Source organism: Microplitis demolitor, chromosome 2, assembly GCF_026212275.2.
Source record: "Microplitis demolitor isolate Queensland-Clemson2020A chromosome 2, iyMicDemo2.1a, whole genome shotgun sequence".
Classification (NCBI taxonomy): domain Eukaryota; kingdom Metazoa; phylum Arthropoda; class Insecta; order Hymenoptera; family Braconidae; genus Microplitis; species Microplitis demolitor.
In genome coordinates, this window is record NC_068546.1 from 19,093,262 (window position 1) to 19,114,993 (window position 21,732).

Below are 21,732 nucleotides of genomic sequence, written 5' to 3' on the forward strand. Positions count from 1 at the left end.
CTAAAACATATTTTTTTGTTTTATTTTACTCTCTGAATGTAAACCCTGAGTTCCCTTTGCTCAGCGAATTCCTCGTGAGAATTAGCCCGCAGCATCCGCTTGCTTTCTCAACAGTTTGTTTATCTTGACGGTATTAGTGGCCGAGGTTGGTAGTAGTTGTAAAGAAAGTGGAAGAAAAATAAAAATATAAGTTGGGAGTGTCTAAAAGTTGCCGAATGATCCTAACGTTGGGTTGTATACATACAACATTCGTCTACTCAAAATTCTTCTTACCCTGAGAAAGAGGAACTCGTTTGCCATACTAGCAGATTCACGGGTTTGTCCATAGCATCGTGGTAAATTTTGTCTGTGGTGAACCGCAATTACCCAGCTTATGGTTCTCTGGGTCCAGTGAAACTACTCACGACAAGAACATTCGCTGTGTGAAACGTCAGGTGTCTACCCGAGAAGGACATGGACACGTGGTCTGACCATATTCGGTTTACAATGTTCCATTTCATTTGTCTCTCGTACAGATCTATCCTCTTTCAGTCGCTCACTTCCTCATTCCTTGGCCTCTCAGCCCCTCAGCCTTCAAGATTCGTTTTCAACCTTGCACGTAGATCATAATTTATACCCCGTTCAGTTGCTGCTTATCAAACTTTCGGCCTTGATGTTTCTCGCACTTTTGTTTCCAATAATATCCTGATATTTCCACTCGTCAGGGTTCTCAAATACACCTGCTCTTTACCACAAATGATTTTAATTCTATCCATCGGAGCACTTGACCCGGCGAAGTCAACGAGGCGTTCCCAATCAGCACCGGATTATCGTTGCTCGATGAAAATCCCCGCTTGGTCGAGCTCTCTTTTTTTATCGCCCATTGACTTCCGGTCGAAGGAACCGCTTCTCACAGTTGACTGCCTTTCAGAAATCGCGATCTGTCAGCCCCAGTAGGGGAGGATAAAGACCATAGTTTGTGGTAGTGAGTTTCGTTACGTTCGTGTCGATTGTGGTGCGTTGCATCGATGAACTCGGCCAGAAACACATGTTCATCAGATTGCGATGTTTATAAAAAAAAAAAAAAAAAAAGAAAAACAAACAGAATAGACAAAAAAATAACAGGAGAAAAAATAAAATATAGAAACAAGGTATTGCCGATCATCCTGGCGTGAAGATAGCAAATTAAGCCTTGTAGATTAATTGTGTTGAAGATGATTGGTAGAGTGTGATGATGATAAGATTGGTGGTTAGTGAAGAGAATTCGCTCGATATATACCTTACTGCAAGAGTGGTAGTCTCATACTCTAGGTATATGGTGACGGTGATGGGGATGTAGTTGTGTACATGCTGTTGATGATTTGCCGAATAACATGAGCTAAAGTAGAATTTACCAAGTGGATTCAAGTCAGATGCGTACATATAATATGTATAGATATGTATATATTTAGCGCGCCGGCGTTATGGCAATCTAAGTTGGCATGTTTAGTCAGACAGGATAGGGCGGACCACGCTGACTCTGATAGCTGGCTGAGTCAACACTGTTGTGTTTGCCACGAAGCTGTTCGAGCCGCAGAGCTTGCAGAAGAGGAAACTCTGGGATATGCCAACTGAATAAGGATACGAGTTTGTATGAGAGTGAGTGAGAGCAAGTTTGAGAGAGCGAAACAGATTTAAACGCAAGCGAAACGGAAGTGGCTTGTGTGCCTCGTGCCGTGCACAATTTGGTGCAAGATATTGCTTGGAAATGCGGACTCTCCTTACCCTCGTGCCACTCTGTCGACAGTTACCGGCATTTACTTTGCATGCCAGACGATACTATCTTCTTCTTGCTACAGCAGTTGATCCTGAAGGGTGGTGAGGGTGGTACTGGTGCTAGTGATGGTGGTCCTTTTCTCTCTGCTGTGAGAGCAAATCATGCCGGAAGCGAGTTGATCCCAAACTAAGTCTCACCCCTTTTAAGAATCCGCACTAGCTCAAGATGTTAAACAGTTGTCAAGTCCATCCCTACGAATTTCGGAATGTCTGTAAAGATGAACCGGCTGAGGGTCGACGAAGAAGGGAATGAGAATGCCAGACAACCCTTCCTTTAACTCCATAAAATTGAATTACAATGAGCAAAGTAAAGTTGGATGATCCAAGCATTGTATTCTCCTGATGCTACTCAGCTGTCATCTTTCTCTTTATCTTTATCTCACTCTCTTCTTTCAGCCTCAGCCTCAGCCTCAACCCCATCTCCATCTCCATTTCTATTTCCTCAACAGGCGTCCTTTATTCTCAGCCGGTATTTGACTCCAGCAAGTTTCCTCTTTTCCACAGTCGTCCGACTTGCTGTGTAAGAACTTCCGAACTACTGCGCGGGGACTGTCGGCGGTTGATGTGTAGGTATTCTTACCACTTTTGTTAATCCCATGGGGGCTGAATTAATTGCCGCGTTTTTGACATTCATTCACTAAGGCTGAGGAGTAGTACTTGATGCTGACGGCAGACTTAAACGATTAAAGCTAGAACTACCTGACGGATTTCACTTGCATAATGCTTTGCTTTTGCTTAAAAGCATGCATTGAACTCATTTGAGTAAATGAAAACAAACTTAATAAATGAATAAATGTAAATATTGCATTAGTTCATGTTATGGTACAATGCTGTAAAGCTCACTCGCATGTAAAGATGACCGCAAGTTTACCAGCAGATTGCCAATGCATAATCGCCCGGAAAAGCTTGCAACTTTGTCCGAGTAGTTGAGTAGTGAGAGAAAGCTGAGACAAAGCTTTTGTTCCTTTGGAATCGCAAACCGCTTTTCTTCGTGCCGGCGCAACCATCTGCTTTTCCCATTCCGTGTTATACTGACTGGAGAAACTATTGAATATGCATAGGTTATATTAAATTGGGCCACCGGCTGCTCTAGACCGAGTTTGCGGCAGACCAATTACACGGACGAGGATATAGCAGTGGAATATAGACTCAAGTTTCGAAATACCATTGCGAAAGACACCGTCAACGATTTTCCGAGGCAATTTACTGGTTCTGCGAGTCATCTCGTGACTAGCTCAAAGAACACACCTGAGTTACGTTAACATTGTGTTAGTAAATTCGAAGTGCGTTTGGAGAATCTCGTATTCATCCTGTCATTCTCATTTCAGCTGACGTAAGAGTCGTATCTCTTGTGTACCTTGTGACGTTAACGATCTAGATAAATTTAATCTGCAACCGATCAAGTTATAGAAAGTACTGAGTTTGCATCGCCATGCAAAGTAGCGCGGGGGTGTAGAGGTAAATGAAAACGGGAGAAAGTAATATTAGAGAAGAAGAAGAACAAGGATGAGAGAGAACTGTAGAATTGGAGATGGAGATTGAGTGTGGGTCTGCATTGAGATCTTCCAAGTGACCTTCTCTCAGTGTTATCACCACGAGTCGTGGCACCTAACGCCTCCGTGCTGATTACATGGCGCAAAGAGCCATTAGGAGTCCGTCTGACTCTGTTCTTCCTCGTCCCCGTACTCGGCAGTCAGTAGCGACTGCACAGATCCCGAGTAGCTGATATCGAGGAGGAATATAGCAATGGAATCAACGACGAGACGAAGATAAAAAAGTATAAAAAAAATAAAAAAGCTAAGTAACGTAGTCGCGATGAGAAGAAATGCCGGTGCTGGGCGGCAACATATACTACTGTTACTACTACTACTACTATTACTATTATGTCCTCGTCTTGGTCTTTGTAGTTGTAGACGTGGATTTTTTTCGCGTCGCTTGAGAAGTCTGTCGTTGCCGAATCTCATTAAGAAACGCTCGGAGAAATGTTTTTCCTCCGATTATTCACTCGCTTGGATTGCGGAATTAAAAAGTGTACGACAATAAGAGAAAAATAAATGGAATAAAGAAGACGAAGAATAAAAAAATTTTTTAATTTTTCAACTGAATTATGATAAAGAAATAGATGATTGATTGCAATTCCATCTACGAAAAAACAGCCTTTGACTGTATACGTACTTTTACAAATACTGTCGTCAGTTTGCCAAAGTTATACACTTTTCAGCCCTCCAGCTAGCTATATAGACTTTCTCTACCCTCTACCCTCAACTCTCTCCTTACTTTCAGCTCAACAATTCGAACACGACCCAACAGATGCGCGTCTCGTCACAGCGACGTTTACATAATCTTGGCATTACTCGACTCGACTCAACTCAACTCAACTCAATTCACCAGTCCCCAGCCTCCAAAAAGCTTTCGTCGGCTAAGGGGGCTCTCTTTCCTCCTCCAGTCTTTTCCTCAGTACATACTACAATGATTTTGGCTCACGAATCTCTTACAATGCACCAAAAAGTATAAAACTACTAGGAAACTGCGGAACCGAGAGAGGATTTTAGGGATTAGTGTATCCCTATCGCTCGTGGACTCTGCGCCATTTTGAAGCCTCTAAAATATATACCGACAAAATGAAATTTAACATGAGTCCCGAGTTCAATTTACGAAGCCACAAAGATGCTGGCTGCTGAAAACTTTCAATTAAATAAAATAGCTGTTGATCACTTTTATGTTTATCTCCACGAACCTCACGATTTTTAATAAAAGCAAAAAAAAAATTTTCCTACAGTATAAATTTATAAATAGACCCGCAAAAGTATTTTTTTTTATTGTAATAATCTATTAGCTGAAGGTTGGAAGTGAATCGAAGCTCAGTGGGTGAAATCCTCACCGGGATTCCAATCCGACAATCAATTAAATGACGTTCCAGTCAACCATCTTCCCAGGAGCGCGTCAGGATCCGCTCCCGGATGATCTCAGCTGCATTACCTTGATGAGCTTCAGCCCGCCCCGACCTCAGCTACCACTACCGCTCCAACACTCACCATCATCCGATCTCCGGGTCTCCTTTACCGTTCTCTTGCTCGGCTTCTAAGCTCTCAGGAGACTAGCCTAACGTTTCTCATTGCACGTCGCCGTCACATAGATACCGATACACACCGAGTACTTACAGGTGTAACGAATCCCCTCCGAGGATTTGAGACAACCAAGCGCCAAGGATTTGCGACGCGACGGGACCTCAGATCGGTTTGAATAGCTAATCCTATTCCCGCAGCTCAGAGTCTTATCAAAAAATTTCAACCCACTCGTCCCACTTTTAAAAACAATGTACACATAAACAAATTTATTTTCGGGAAGTTGTCACATAAGAGTTTTGCAAACAGGTTAAAATGACTTTTCGGTTGTTGAAAGTACAGAGACAATTTGTCAAGCAGAATGGTCACATTAATTTTGAGGTTTACCGGCAATGGGAGCTTTAAGTACCGTAGTAACATCATCGCAGTAGTCCCAAACAAATATATCTGTCTCATACTAAACTCTTTCTCTCTCTTGCTCGCATTTACTTTTGGTTATAACTCCAAGTAACGCCCAGTAGTATTCAACTACTTCTACCTTTACAGTTTCGTCCGACTCCTGCCTCACCGTCTCGACTGGTTGTACCGGTTGAGAGCAAGCAATTCGTAGCAACTATTAGCGAACCGACATTCATCCCGTTTAACTCGAGTTAGCGCTTGGTCAGGTTTAACCGAGTAAACGAGAGACGTTAACAAAATGATCTGCTTACTCAATCTGTCTTAAGTTAAACTCCTCCAGCCATTCACAAGCTAACGTAGATTTAATTTTCACTTATTATTAAAAACATTTTGCGCTATGAAAATTAATCAGCTAAGTGACATGCTATGTACTGAGGTTGTGTTGCAACTCGTATGCGGTAACGTTTTGCCCGCTATCTAGGTTGGTAAAAATACATATATAGAGATGTGTATGTATATAAATATATAAAGCAAATGTACATTTATGTGGGTGAAACACAATGTATGTACATAAGGATGAACTTTATAAGCAAGAGAATTTAAAAATAAGGCAAAACCACGTGGACTAGGAAAGCTGGATTTAATACAAGCTTAATCCGGTACTTGGTCCTCCGCAAACCGTTTTATTACCAACCAGCACAAACATATTAACTTTAATACTGCTTTGTTGTTTGTTAATAAAAATCACAAAGTCATTTTTCATTTTTAAAAAACATGCATACATGTATATTAGACTGGGTCAAAAAAATCGACTATTTTTTTTCTATTGTATGTTGTAGATATTATTTGGGATGACAAAAAAAATTATTGTCAAAATTTGAGCCCTTAATATTAATTTTAAAAGGTCTATCATCGCGATTTTTGAATTAACGGATTTTTGTCTCATAACTCTCGAACCATCGAGATAAATGAAATCGACTTAAATATGTTTCTTGAAGAAAATTGAATGCTCTACAAAAAAGGTCTGATTGAAATTTTTCGTCAGATGAACTGTTTCTTTATAATCATGCCTTGAACATTGGTATCGTTTGACAATTTGATTATTCAATTTTTTAATTTTGTAATTCATGTAAAAATCAGTTTCCGGAACAAAGTTAATAAATATTTTTGAAGGAAATTAAATGCTCTACAAAAAAGTCTCTTAACAATTTTTGATAAATTCACTCCTTCAAAAGTTATTCAAGGTTATTGAAGTCGTTTTGACTCAACTTGAACCAATACTAATAGTTAATAAATATGTTGACTATTTATAGTCGTACGGTAAATTTTATTAATGTCTTGTAGAATAAAATATCGAAATTGAATGTCAGTTTTAATATTTTATCTAAATAATAATAATAATAAAATAAAAAATCATAATGATAAAGTAAATGAAATTTTTTGTTGCAGGTAAGACTGTTGGCAAGGAGATTCAATTTAAATTTGTTATCATTAAATAGCAAGCAGTCATGAGTAAGTATCTAGTCCTTTAAATATAAAACTGTTAAGTTTACTGATACCCGGGAGACTTTAATTATATCATCGGGAGCGGGAATTGAAAGACAGATGTCAGTTTGATTAGGGGTGATCGAGACCGGGCGAGAGTGAGCCACCAAAAAAGAAGACTTTTTTTTTCTATCGCCGAGGAAAATATCGCGAGAGGTATCTCATGCCAAACTGATACTGTCCGACAGCCGAGATTGAAAGTTGGGGGCGCAGAATTTTCCACCCGGAAGCCCTTTTCCTCTGGACGCCCTCGAGCAACAGAAGCAGCCGTTACTTGATTGCCTATCGTTTTTATCGTTAGCCACTTTGCCCCACGGCACTTGTCGTAAATTCTCACCAACAGCATCAATTCCCAGACGAACTCGATCCGTATCTTCCAAATGTCACTCGGCCAGGCGTCTCTATATTTAAATACAAGTTTCGCGAATCTCATAGCATAAGATCGCAACTCTTGTGACCCCTCGTTCTCTCACTCCCCACCTATCTCACTATCTTTTTCCCTCTTATCTAAAACTTCCAGCCCTTGGTATCGATTATCAAATGACGTGCAAGTTTATTAAGTCATTTTAGAAAGTTCACTGTAACTCCAATTACCTGAAATTGGAGCATCGTTTTTAAAATCCATTTTACCATTTTTAAAATTAATCTCACATTATTTAGCAAATGACAGCAAGTTAACAGATATGACCGTAAAAATTTATTCAAATATTTTTAACATCATTTTCATCAGCGTAATACAAGGCTAAATGTCACGTTCTAATAATTTATTTAAGTTTGTAAAGTACCTTGGACGAGTTTATAGTGCAGTACTCGGGAGGAACCAGTTACCAAGTATACACCAGAAATTTGTACCTATATGTACATATACATATATACATATATGTATGAAGGGAAACGAGGCAAGCAGGTAGAGAACGAGTAGAGGGAGTTTAAGTAATATCAGAAACGATAACTCGCGCGTGTCGTCTCACGTTTTCAAACCCACGGGCTTACACATCTGGATAATACGGACTACGTTGTCGACGTTGTCTTCCTTAGTCTCTTTCTTTACCTCCTCAAGTTGTTCATCGTCTCACAGTTTTAGTCCAAGTCCTTGGTCTCAGTGCTCGTGCACCGCAGCAGCTTCTGAGACTAACGATATACATTTCAGGCATTTAAACCCTGCTATAGTCCGAGACATGTACGGCTAAGATTACTACGCAGTCCCATTATTGTAGTAACCAGACTATTTTTTTACCTCAAGTCTTTGTGTTTTTTGTCTCGACCTTATTCTTACACGCGCACGCTTTTGTAATTTCAAGAGACTGCTTCTTCTTTTTTTCCATTTGTTTTTTTTTTTACATTATTTTCTTCAGAAGATGCAACGAGAAGCGACGGCTCAGGATGGAAATGGAACCGAGGCAGGAACGGGGAGCTGAAAAAGAACCCGCACGTAATCGAGAGACTACTTCCGGGTGTTCTGATGCTTTCTCTTCACGTGTCGTCCGGTTTTAAAAATAGCGCCTGTTTCATGATAACTCTTTACATTTATTTTACCCTCTCTTATGACAATAATAATAATAGAAATTATTATTATTATTATTATTTTTACTTTTAATACTCTCGTCTTTATTTTCAATCTCTTTTACTCTCAGCGCTCGCTAGTGGATGCAAATTATAAGTGGGATTGAATGTAAGTAGAACAGATGGAGATTTAACAAAATAATAAAAACGCCTTGCGGATATTTCTATCAGCAATATAAACAATAATAAAAATTCCAACCGTGACGTATTATTTTTATTTCCAGCTTTTCACTCGTTCAACACGTCGAAAAGTTGAATTGTATATAAATAAACGCGTTAAAAACAAATAAGCAAATACATAGAACGAGTCGATGCTGAAAAATCGAACGCCAAGTTTTTCTCGATAAAGAATTCATTCTCCGCCTTTGATTTACTCAGAATGCTTGGCCAATGACTTACCACTTTTTCTGACCTCCCACCTTTCACATAAAAAAATGCTGGAGTTAAATTTACCACCCGAAACTTGTAATGATTGAACTACTTTGTGGTCGTCGTATCGACAAATGGAGTAGCATAAATGACACTGTGTAAGATTAATCTCTACTGTACTAGTTCTATTTACTATTTGACGGGGGTAAAAATTTGTAGGTTCAGTAACTACTCAATGTAGTATGGAAAACTCATCCTGTGGCTTCTTGAACCAAACAACTTTATAAGAAGTAGTTGGTATTACTATTTTTGGTGTGCACAATATCACATAATTCGTACAATTTACTCCAATGTGGAGTAAAATGCCTGACAAACAAAAACGACAGCGCCATCTTCAACTTTTTTACCCCACTGTGGTTGTACTAGCTCCACATTGCAGTTATAATTACTACATCTTTAAATGTGTCAATTATAACCTTCAAAAACACGTACTTGTATTTTACATCAACAAAAATTAAATATTCAATGAAACTATGTTAGTAATACAAGAATTAATTTGTCATAAAGATAATTCAAAATGAAAAATATATATCATGACGTATAGAAAAAAAATGTACTTTAAAAATTTAGTGCGTGTGACATTTCGAATTAATTATTTACAAATCCATTTTAATATATTCAAAAATTCTTTGTAAGAACAATATGATATAAATTTAAAAATTTTTAAAACTTTTTAAATACCATGAAAAATAATAAATATCAATTAATATATATTTAATAAATTAATTAAGGATAAAAAATTATAAACTATGATGTGGAGTAGTAAGAACCACTGCTGTCATTTACCAAGGTACTAAACTCAACTACACCTTTTTTAGTGTGTTCTCATTTTCCCCCAGCCCAACGATTCCGTCACAATTTAAACATGTTTGGCTTTTTTTATACGAAATCGATCGTTAAATCCTAAGTCGTGGTGACTTTTTCCCCTCAGGGACAACAACCAGAAATGGATTCGTGTCGATACTGTCATGGCGACAGACTGACGTCTCTTGACGCACCCAAGTCTTAGAGAAGCTGACAGTGAACGCGATTCCTCGATTAATCGACCGAGTCCTCAGATATAATTGCCCTTCAAAATCGTTTAATTTCAGCTCACGAGGATTTAACTTGCTCGTCACCAGCTTAACATGAGGCCGTTTGGCGACGGTCCCTCCACTCGCGACGGCATCGACATCTCAGAAAATCCTTAAATGACCTAGTTACCCACGTCCCCTTGACACATCTCCAGCTTGCGCTCCATCTCCGAAAAAATTCACAACGAGTACTGAAAATTTTTCACTCATGTTTTCACCACACTAGCCTCATTATCACGACTGGCAAGTAAGGCTTCTAACGACTTTTCTACCCCAGCATCCTCTTCACCTTCGACCTTTCCATCCACTCAATCTCCAACTCGGTCAAGTTAATCTAACAGAACACTGTCTTTACTCGTTTCGCTCATAAACTTGTTCTGCATATTTTACGAATTTTTAAATAATTTTAAAATACCATAATATCACCACTACAAATTAACTTAAAAAAAATGTAAAAGAGTGATATATTTTTCACAAAAAATATTTTTGATTGATTTGGTAATAAATAAAACACGTATCACGTGACTTGAATTAATTAAATAAACTTCGCGTGATTAAAGTTATTTGTCCAAGTGTCATTATTCGGCTTCCCTAGAATTTAATTCCCCGAGATTGAAAATACGGCTTCTATATATAATTCTTTATGTCGATTAGGGTGCTCCAAAAAAATCGATATTTTTTTTCCCCTCGGCTGTTGTGAAAAAAGTTTCTATACATAGAAAAACAAATACTGTCAATAGGATAATTTTTTATTTCAATTTTTAAAAGTGGCCCTCACTATTTGAATTCCCTCATGCACAGAAAAAAAAAAATTTTCAATACCTCAATATATTTTTCACATTATGAATTGAAAGTAAAAAGATTTCTCGGAGCGAAAATAAATTTTTTCAAATCAAAAAGAAATTTTTTGAGTCAAAAAATTTTTTTTTCTGTGTGCTAGTAGCATAGAAATTAGATTTTTTTTTATAGAAAGTTCTATATCTCCATTCGACATAAAGGAAAAAATTTAAGTCATAAATATTTTTGTAGGAAATTTTGTGCTCTACAAAATTGGTCATGAGCTCAAAAGCTCTAAAACGAATGGTTCAAAAGTTACAGATATTTGAAGTTGGCAACTTTTTAAAAATAAACGTGCAATCTGTTTTTACATCAAAGCTGCTACTTTTGTAAGCTTGTTAAAGAATATTTTTTTGCATTGATGTTTTTGAAGCCTTTTTGTAATAAATGAAATTCGTTACAAAGCCTTTATTCGATACTTTTCGGAAGAGTAAAAAATTTGATGTCAACAGTTCGAACTTTTTCAAAAAGTGATCAACTTTAAATACCTGTAACTTTTGCACCGTTCATTTTAGAGCTTTTGAGCTTATGACCAATTTTGTAGAGCATAAAATTTCCTACAAAAATAGTTATGTCTCAAAATTTTTCCTTAACGTAAAATAAAGTTATAGGATTTTTTAAAAGAAAATTAGCATGGAAAAATTCAAATAACGCGGGCCATTTTTTAAAATTGAAACAAAAATTGTCCTTTTAACAAAATTTTTTCTCGATGTGTAGAAACTTTTTTTTGAGCATCCTGATGTCGACGAATTATTATTATCATTATTATTTTTTTTTTAACAATGATAATAAAAAAACATTTTTTATTTTTCGGTCGAAAAAATTACAAAAGAATGTCATTAATTATTCGTGTGGAATAATCTAAATAAGCATTCTGAATATTTGTATTTTAAAGTGGTATTCATACTCTAATATCCATGATATTGAAAAGTCTGTATAAAATGTCCAACTAGGTCAGTATGGACTCGCAAGTACTGTCAACAAAGCGCTTGAAAGAAAGCCTGAATTCTTGTTCTCATATACATATATCTATAGAAAGAGAGAAACAGAAAGAGAGAAACAGAAAGAGATGGAAATGGAGAGCGAGTGGGAGTGAATGAGCAAGTAGTGAAGTTTCCATTTGCTGTAATACTGAAACTGGTCTCTGACACTCTTGCAAACTAACTCACAAAATGTTTTGCTCCTTTGGCGAAAACACGAGGTTCTTGCAGCTTTTGAGGGACGTTGTTGCACTCTCAGTGAGGTAAATACGTCAACGGAAGTCCGTCTAAAGAGAATCTGCAGCTACCGTACCAGCAAAACTTTTCTTTGGAAGCTTTCTTCGTCAGCTCGTACTTAGAGTCTGACTAAGATAAATAGAGTTTTGTAGAAAAAAATAAAAAATATATTTTACATCATTAAAATATTAAATTTATCTTAACAGTTAATTATTATATTTTGAATTTAAATTTTTAAATTTCAAATCGAATTATCATATTTAAGTTTGCAAAAATACACGGAGAGAATTTCCTCGTAAATTCTATCATCCAAGTATTGTAAAAAGGATTAACGTAATTTCATGGTAGCAAAAACTATTTTCTATTATTACAAATGAATCGTTTATTTGAGAAACCCCATAAGCCAAGAAAACGAAATTTTTCAGGAAACACAAAAAACATTGTTCTGGAAAAACTTGCCATTAAAATGATTAATAAATAATCGAAAATAATAATGTTAGCATCCCTGAAAAAGATTCAAACAAGAAAAATTCAATTTTTTAATTGAAACTTCTCAAAAAAATTATTTAAAGTTGACTGACTTATGGGGTTTCTCAACCAAACGGAAGAAAAAGTAATAAAATCATTATTTTAAAAATTTTTTTCACCCAAATAATTTATTAGACTGATAAAATAAAATATATAATATGTATTTAAATTTTGAAAGTCAGAAATTACAAAAAATAAAAATTAATTTAAGCATTTTAATTAAAAATATTTTTTTTTTTTTGCAAAAAAAGTGCGAATTTTAAATAAAAAAGAAAAAGTTATTTTTATAAAACTAAAATTGTATATGTTTATTTGAAAACGCCATTGATGTATGGGGTTTTTCAATAAATTGAAATTTCTGTCACGTCGTTGTTTTTTAAACGCTAATTTGATGCGTATTTTTATTAATTTCTATGGGGGACATCCAACAAGCCCTAAAATGTAAAAAACCCAATTAAAAAAAAAAAACATGACTTACGGGGTTTCTCACAAACGATTCAAGTGCATGAATAATAAACTTTACCACGTATAGTGATTTTTACTACCTGTTATGTTACCATACCATTGTAAACTTTACTATCAACTATCACTAAATTAAATATCTGAATAATTCACTGTACAGTCAAGATGATAAATCCTAAAATCGAGCGATCGTACGATTACCGATCTAGATGCTTGTATTTACCATCAAAAGTAGTCAAAGTTACCAATCTTATGATAAAAACTATACAGCAAAGACAAACACTTAATTCTTTAATAATAATGACAATACACTTACACGCACACAGACTGAAAAAAAGATTTATTTGAGCCAAAGATATCGTATATTTGGATAGGGCCAAATAAATATTTAATTGTAAGAAAGATATAATATATTTAAGTAGTTTAATTGCGTGAAATAAGTGATTTATTTGTGTCAAAAAAATGATCCAATTGCTACAAATAAATAAGGTCTTCAAATATATGTATAGTACTGCTAAATTTTAGGTTATTTGTCACAAATTTAATATCTTTACCATAAATATATCAGTTACTTACCTCAAATAAATGATATATTTCTGTCAAATTATAAAATTATTTGAATCAACTGTCATATTTAGTTGTACTAAATATAGTTATTTGTCATTAAGAAATATTTTTAAAAAAGCCACAAATAAATTGATTTATTTGGGACAAATATTTATTTTTTCAGTGCACACGGACACACAGACATATAGATATATTAATATTTAAAAGTTCAGTGTTCGTCTTTACTGTGTACTTTTTATCATGACATTGGTAACTTGCACTACTTTTGATAGAAAATGCAAGCATCTAGATGGTAAATTGTACGACTGCTCAATGTTAAAAATTATCATCTTATATTGTATTGACTATAATATTTAGATTATTATATTTATCAACTTGACTTTTACAAATTTAATTACCATCTAAGATAGTAGAATGTACAGAAGAAGTGTTGTTAGCGCTGATATAAAATTCTCTCCGTGTATATTTTTAAGGCAAATACAGAGGTAAAATAGATATTTTACGCAATTGTTATGTGAAAATGAAATGGGTATTACGTAAAATCCTCTATGAAGTTGATAAACGAGATCACAACCACTGAAAGTAGAACAAAGAAATTTTAAACGTTACTTCATCTTAAATTTTCGTAAAAATAAATTTAAAAAGTATTCAGCACTGAATTCTTTTGCGATTAGTATCAGATTGCAATTAGATAATTTTTTTTTTTGCTGAACTGGAAATTCCGTCAGAATGTTACAGAAAACTTAAATTTTTCCTCAATTCAATGCCTGAAAATTTACATTTTGTGGTTAACTTAAAAAATATCGCATATAATTTTATCGCATCTTAGCGACGTAACGCCACCTGTTGGCACGTACGGAACGGAATTATCCCCGAGCGAATCCGCGAGTTTGAATTACCCAGTAAGTTTTCCTGGAGTCGTAGATAGAGGAACAAGTTGGCGGAATTAAAGCAAGATAAATATACACACATATATAATAATAAGAAATTCGACGTGAAACTTGATTTTCACCGTGTGATTATAACACCCATTTATCCAAAAGTTACAAGCAGAGGTTCAGCGGTATTTTATAACCACAGACGCGGTAAAACATTAGTAGCTTGCGTATATAATTTTAGTTGATTCCAAGTATTTCCTAATTATTCGCACTACGCATGACTAACTCAAAAGTTTATATTCCCCATGGCCGACGAATGTCGTCGTCGGGTCGCGGCTTGACTCTAAAGTTTCTCTTCGGCTTTGGCTTGGGTTCGGCTTCGGGTTCCAAAGCCGGATATTTCTCTCTCAGTCTGTAGTTGTCCTGGCGCCCATGAGAAACATCAATTTAACGTTAATTACGTGCCCTCGAAATGTAACATATCGACTACTGCTGGTACTTTTGCCGCCAGTAGTTTCCTAAAGTCCTTTCTACAAGACTATGAATTACTCTTGCCACGGACTTTACAAGATGCTTTCTCATTTTCTCCCGAGTACTATTAATTTCTCTAGTTGGGGTGTCTTTTCATTATCGGTAATATTCGACCCGGATGAGACCTACGGCATGCTTGTATACAAATCGATAATTATTCCTTGAGAAGTATAATGTAGGAACTAATTTCGTAGCTACCCTGGTACATTTTAAAAATCCATCGATGATTAGTTGGGTGTTGAGTGACTGACATCAATCGGACTGAATAGGCCACTCCTACTAAAAATCTAATAGTCATCACTGCCATTTAACATTTAATTTTCCATCCCCATCCTTGCTACTGTATCCATTCTTTTTTGATAAACTCGGCATCGATTGCCTGACTAAGCACCTTTGAGACTCATCGTAATCCTTAATTTAAACCACCCACGTTCTACATACCCGATAAATAATTGCTGGCAATTAAGAGACCGGATGTAAAAATATCAATGAGACGAAAATTAAAAGCTGAATAATTAATTTTATTTAATGTAAAATTTAAAAAAAAAGGGAGAGGGGATTTAATTTCCTAGTAAAATAAAAATTTCAAACTAAACGCAATAACTTGATAACCAATTTTAGAGATAGAATGAAATAAAAAAAAAAAAAAAATGAAGAAGAAACAACCCCTGAAAAATATGACATGCGTGTACTAGTGCAGGGGGATAAAAGTCGACATGGTTGTCGCGACTATCCCTTGAGCGATGTGATAGAGAATGGGCATAAAAACATACTCTTTTTCAACTTGTCTCAAGTTCTCAACATTTCGCGTCCCCTTTCATGTAAGTGGGGTGCTTGCTGGGGTGTGTGCTGTAGGGAGACTACTCCATACAACTCAATGCTGTTCGAAGGATATCAGAATGTGAGAATGTAGTCCGTGGGCGATGGAGAACTAGAGTTGAAGCTAGAGACGAAACTACTGGAACTGCTGGAAGAGTATAAGCAGGATGGGGTAAATGGGGAGGAAAAGTCTGTCTTTCGTGCGCGTAAACAGAAAACACGACGTTATGGAAGAAGTTGGAGCGTGTCGGACAAACTGGCCAGTCGTTCTCAATCCAGCTGTCCTTTATGTCTTTTTTTGTCTCCTTTTTACTCGGTTCACCCTCTTAGAGTCTGGTTATAGGGTTGTATAGCCATATAGCTCTATAGCTATGTATACAATAAAATGGAATTTTCGTCTTGTATACACAATTCGAAGTCACAAAGGGTGTAATACCGGAATCCCAACAGTTTCCTTGGATAATTCTTGTGCCGCATTACCCAGGCATTTTAACGTGTTGGCTTCTGGGAAGGGATGGGATAGATAAAGAGAAGAAGAGAATGTAATGACATACTCGTTAGAATGTTGTTACAAATGATTATTATTCTTAGTGGCTTTTAACAAAGGATGAATACTGAGACAAAGACATCGTTAGTACAAATAGGACAATAAGTCCCTTGTAAATCCAGTCGCTTAGTACGAGACTATATATATATATATATGTATATACACATATTATCGCAGGTCTTGATGCTCGCCAACAAGAAACGACGACAGCGTCATTCCCTCAGTGGAAATACAGCGTGAACATTGAAGTAGAGAAGCCAGAGAGAGTGATAGAGTGAAATAAGTCATGGTAGTGTGAGTGAGTAAGTGAGCGAATGAGGTAAGAGACTCGTGCGGTTTTCCCGCCAAGTTCATTCAACGTCTTGTGTCTGGATGTAAGCCAAACATTGAACACCAGCGGCATCTTGACTTTGCCCAAGAACAACAGAGACAGCTTGCCATTACAGCAGCTGCAAAGCAAGACAAAAGATTATGTATTTTTTTTCTCGCATCAAACCACACGCCAATTCTCATCATTCTTTCGCTTCAAATTCTTACACCTTCTTAATTTTATTAGCGAGTAATTTCTAAAAGACTCTTTTCGCTGGCACACACTCCCGCAGACACCGACGCACACTAGGGCTTAATAAGAGTACCGGGTCACGGCCTTATTCCGCAATATTTCTCAGCCAATTGCTCCCAGCGTTGGCGAGAATAAATGTGACTTGATAAATCCTCAGCGAGTTATTGGCTGCATTATTTCTTTACAATTTTTCCTTCACTCGACTTTGCATGCACTACACGATAATTACACATTTATTTATAAAGTTATACCTCCAGTATATCTATACTTTAATGGATCTATAAAATTTCTACTCTTGAAGATAAACGTACATGAATAAATATATTTTTATTAAATTACTATTTGAAAAATACATTCAAGTGATAGATGAACAAAAATGAATAACGCGGTTGAACTTTTGAGCTTCTGACAATTTTTATCCTATCGATCTTGTACTGATAGACATATTCACCCTCTTGCTTACACGTACATCATATATATGTATATGTGAAAATACATCAGAGAGTATGCTACGGTCGAGGTACGAGAGATGCACTTCCTCTCAGTCGTTTCGTGCTCGACTGGTCAGCCTCTTTACTCTTGCTGGTCGTGCCAGCCAGCTGAACAGAGAAAGAGAGTAACTGAAAACGCGACGGGATCCATAGTATTGGCAACATGCCAGATCATACCGTCTCGTTGCTCAATGAAATCTTTTCTACGTTGAGTTAGACCTTTTGCCTCGCTGCTGTACACTCTATTCTACTGTATATACATACACTGGTCTTGCTTTCTTTCGCGTTAAACGTAGGATGCCTTCACGCCTGGCGTACAGCCAGAGTAGAGCTATAACAGTACAACAAGAAGTTGAGACTGTCATCTCTCAGCAGACATTCTCATACGGAGCTGGCCCAGAGCTAACAAGTAGTAGGAACCCGTATCGGTCAGCCGTCCTGGGCACGCCGCTATCTAGTTGACTCTTACATTAGTCGGCCGAGTGGTTTGACAGCTGGCGAATCAATCTGCCAGATAACTATACAGCATACAGCACGTGACTGCCTCTAACAGAAATCAAACTGCCCATACCAAAACTCCTATCCAACTCTATTTATTTTATTTACTCAGTACTCAATACTATTATTTTTTATTTATTTTTATTTACTCAACCACCGTCGTCATTTAATTTTATTTCTTTATAAATATCCTTAAGCTTAGCAATAAAAATAATAATAATTTGTTTTTACGTCATTATTATTATTATTATTATTATTATTATTATCATTATTACTTTAGTTAAATTTACAAACGAACCAGCTTACCACGTTGAGGCGTAACAAGTAGGCACCCTCAAAAGCTCATCTGGTAGTAACTCTTTCTCTGTTAGTAATTCTCTCTTTCCATCCCTCTTGGTTCTTGGTATGGGCATCCTTGTTTATTAGTATCCCTCTTTATTCTATCGTCAAGCGAGTACAGCGCTGGGTACGCGACAGCGGCATTAAGTATTCCCGTTGGGTCGGTCTGCCTGGCGCGGCGCGTTGCCGGTCGATTCTGCCTGGAGCGGCTTGCCGAGTGACTCCCACCCACACGTCCTTCATTCCCACTCTGGTGCTTATTCACCCCCAATCTTTAAGTTTACGAGTACCGGTGATACAGTGGGGGCACAGCGACAGCGCAGTAGCTGCCGAGCTGAGTCGCAGGGGGTACACGCGCCCACAAACAACAACGTAACTCTCCCCCACTCGCCAGAAATTTTACCCTCTCTACGTGGGTAGAGTGCTCCCACCACGCAGACGCTTGTCTCATCGCCTTGCTCCCCTCGCTAGGACCAACTGCCCGGGCAGCCACGGCCGCCCCATTCCGTTCTCGGCGCCACAGCGTGTAGCATTACCACCCGAACGTAGTACGACCACCTGCCTCTTCTGGCATTTTACGTTTACGTTCTGTCTCTCTCAAACTTTTTACCCTCTCTCTCTCTCGTATACACGCGACGGTCAGCATTCGCGTTATATATCATCTGTATATATATACATATACATATACACATAACACACGTATATAAATCGTACACGAGTACATTGTATAACAGTTGGCACAAATAAATAAATAAAGTTTAAGTTTACGCGTGTTGTTGGAGTATTCGGTGATTAAACCCCTGAAGCTATTGATATACATATATTGAGTGACGCGTGAATTTGCTGGCAAGGAAGTTAATTATTTACTAATCCAATCAGCAATAAAGTGAGTGGTTTTAAAAAGTGTTTAACAGTTTGATTGATAAGCACGCGCTTTTAATTTTTCGTAGGACGAGTAACGTTATAAACAAACTTCGCCGGGCAAGTTGTTGAGAACCGTGGGCTGTTTCACTCACCCGGTAACTAACGAACCGGCTGATTCGCGTCAGCAATCAGGACATAAATAACTCAACAAACATCAAACAACAAAGCTCCGGAATCTACAATTATTTATTTGGATTAATTTCCCGTGGACTCAGTGAATACGAGTCCTTCGGCTATTGAGTGATATAACGCGGGTCAGCTGATCAGGACCCGTCATCCGACGAGCAAACGTTGTTCCAGCAAGTGGAACCTACTTGACCCAACGTACCAGCAAAGTGTACACGACGGCGGTCACTACGTACATCACGCCGCTTATCACCTCTGAAAAGGTACGCGTGTGTGTTGTGTTCCTGTTGATCTTGTCATTGTCAATGTTTATATTTTCATATACTTCTTTTTATTTTTTTAACTATTGTTTATCGTCAACGGATTTTTCATGTTTATTTTTTCCCATATTTCCAAATAAGAAAAAAAAAAAAGAAAAAACACAGCAAATCAGAGTAAAAAATAAACCAAGAGTTAGTATTCTGCATTTGGGTTTTGACAAAAGACCCCTCTGGTGGCTTTGTTGTCGCCGTCTCGTTAAGCCGAGACTCATTTCATCTCGCGACGTCGTCGCGCGTCTACGCCCCGTGAGTGGGCTCGAGCACCAACAGAGGAAAAAAAAATAAAAGAAGTAAAAAAAAAGAGTGGATCGCTCGTTAAGCATCACGGTGACGAGAGTTGCAACGAGGGTATTTTTTTTCCTCCCCATCGCCTGCCTTCTCTTCTATTTTTCACGTCGCTCGATTATCATTATTTCTTTCGTTTCATTTTTTTATTTTTCCAATATTATTATTATTATTATCATTATCATTACTTTGTACTTAAACTATTTTTAGTTCCCATTCCACTTGATCAACTCGCGAGGGCAGTCTTACGGTAAGATAGTTTTTACGAGTTTCCCGAGTCCTTAAAGTTATGAAAACAGTCTCGTAAAAAGATCTCCCGTCGAACTACTGGCGAGCGACGTTCCGGCCTCTTATCAACCCTGGACTCCTCATCCTACTCGGCTCATCTTACTCTGCAACTACCATCAGAGCCACCCACATCACTAGCACTCCTTCATCTCGTCTATCCGCTTTTCAAAGACTATTGTTTCCTATCCACTCTGGTCCGCTATTTGTCCAGAGTCCAGCAGCTCTTTTGCAAAAACCCAGTTCTATATGTCTTAGCTGGATGTCTTTTAGCTCACAGCTTCCTCCCCATCCCTTGCACTCGCAGCCTTTTTAGCCGAACTAAAATCTTGAATGCCTGCATTCATTACAAGCCGCCTAAAGAAAAGCATCTCCATATTTTTTGATATTCAGCGAAGGAAAAGCTTCCCCTCTCGCTTTCTGTCATAGTACGAAATGTTGTCATAAAGACTTGCAATTGTCTACACGTGCCAATATCGTTCAATATCTAGGTCGTGGTCGATTCCGACCAACACTACTCACCACTCGGTATTCGGTATTCAACTTACGGTGTGTTAGTCTATAAGCACGGGAATCCAAAGTCTTGATTCTAAAACTGGGTCGAGAGTAACATCAATGATGTATATATATCTACAGATATATATGTACATGAATGTATTTGCTAAGCATACAAGTAACTTCTTGAGGAAAAAAAAATACATCCATGCATACAAGTATCCACGCATATCTAGGCAGCTGTGTAGAACGACCTTATGTCAGAGTTTTTGAAAAGCACCCGAGGCTCCTCAGAGGGCTGCTAGACACTACGAGAAATCAATAGACTCTACAGACTATTCGAGTGTAAGAAAATCAGTCTTATCGTACCAAGTGGCTCTTATCTATTTTCATACCTAGATTTATAGAGTTCAATATGTAAATAAAAACCCTGTGACTCAGCATCACTCTGTTCCTCCTATTTTTTTTACAAACTATATAAAATTTATCTCCATATAGAATATAGATATATGGATGTATATATATATATATATATATTTTAGTGTAGTCGGTGTAGTGAATTGTTCAATTTAACGTCATGCAGACTGACGTAGATAATGGACGAAGTAATAAACCACAGAATGTGAAGCAGGGCGATGAGTAAAAGCCAGGGAAGAATGAACAAAAGAATGGATGAGTTTAGAATAAAAATAAAAAATAAAAAAAAAAAAAATAAAAAAGTTTAGTGGTAGACCGCGGAATCCTCGATTCCTGAAAGTAATCAAGCCAGAATAAAGTGCGAGTCGTTGTTAAAAAAAATCTAACGAAAGTCGAGGTGAGAACTTATCGTGGATAAAAAGCTGGTGGGTTAAAAATAAAATCCGATAGACGGTTTAAGTAAAAAGAAGGAACGAGAATAAAGTTGACGTAATTCTAGGATCGGGAACACACTCTAGTATCGTGAGGAATTAGAATTATCCGATCCCCTGTTAAATTCCGATGCTGTTTACATCGAAACGCTTTTAAATCCGCTAGTTGTCTCGGACGCGAGTAGTCCAACCAGAGTATAGAAGCAGTTGATTCCGGGGAATGGGAATTTGGTGATACACGCGACTTGAATCCTCCCTCGGTACTCTACCATCCTCTTCGCGTCTCTCCCCGCTCTCCTTGCCGT

General features: G+C 37.3%; 1 protein-coding gene across 5 annotated transcripts in view; it reads left to right on the forward strand.

Moving 5' to 3' along the window:
* LOC103568456 (RNA-binding protein Musashi homolog Rbp6) overlaps window positions 1-21,732 on the forward strand; it is a 518,165-nt gene that overhangs the window by 327,110 nt on the left and 169,323 nt on the right. Inside the window, exons 1-2 of one of the 5 annotated variants that reach the window (XM_053743036.1) lie at window positions 18,999-19,030; window positions 19,095-19,457. The exons of the other annotated variants lie outside the window; for them this stretch is intronic. The gene's annotated coding sequence lies outside the window, so the exon portion shown is untranslated. Of the gene's footprint in view, window positions 1-18,998; window positions 19,031-19,094; window positions 19,458-21,732 lie in introns of those variants that run through there. 5 annotated transcript variants of the gene reach the window in all.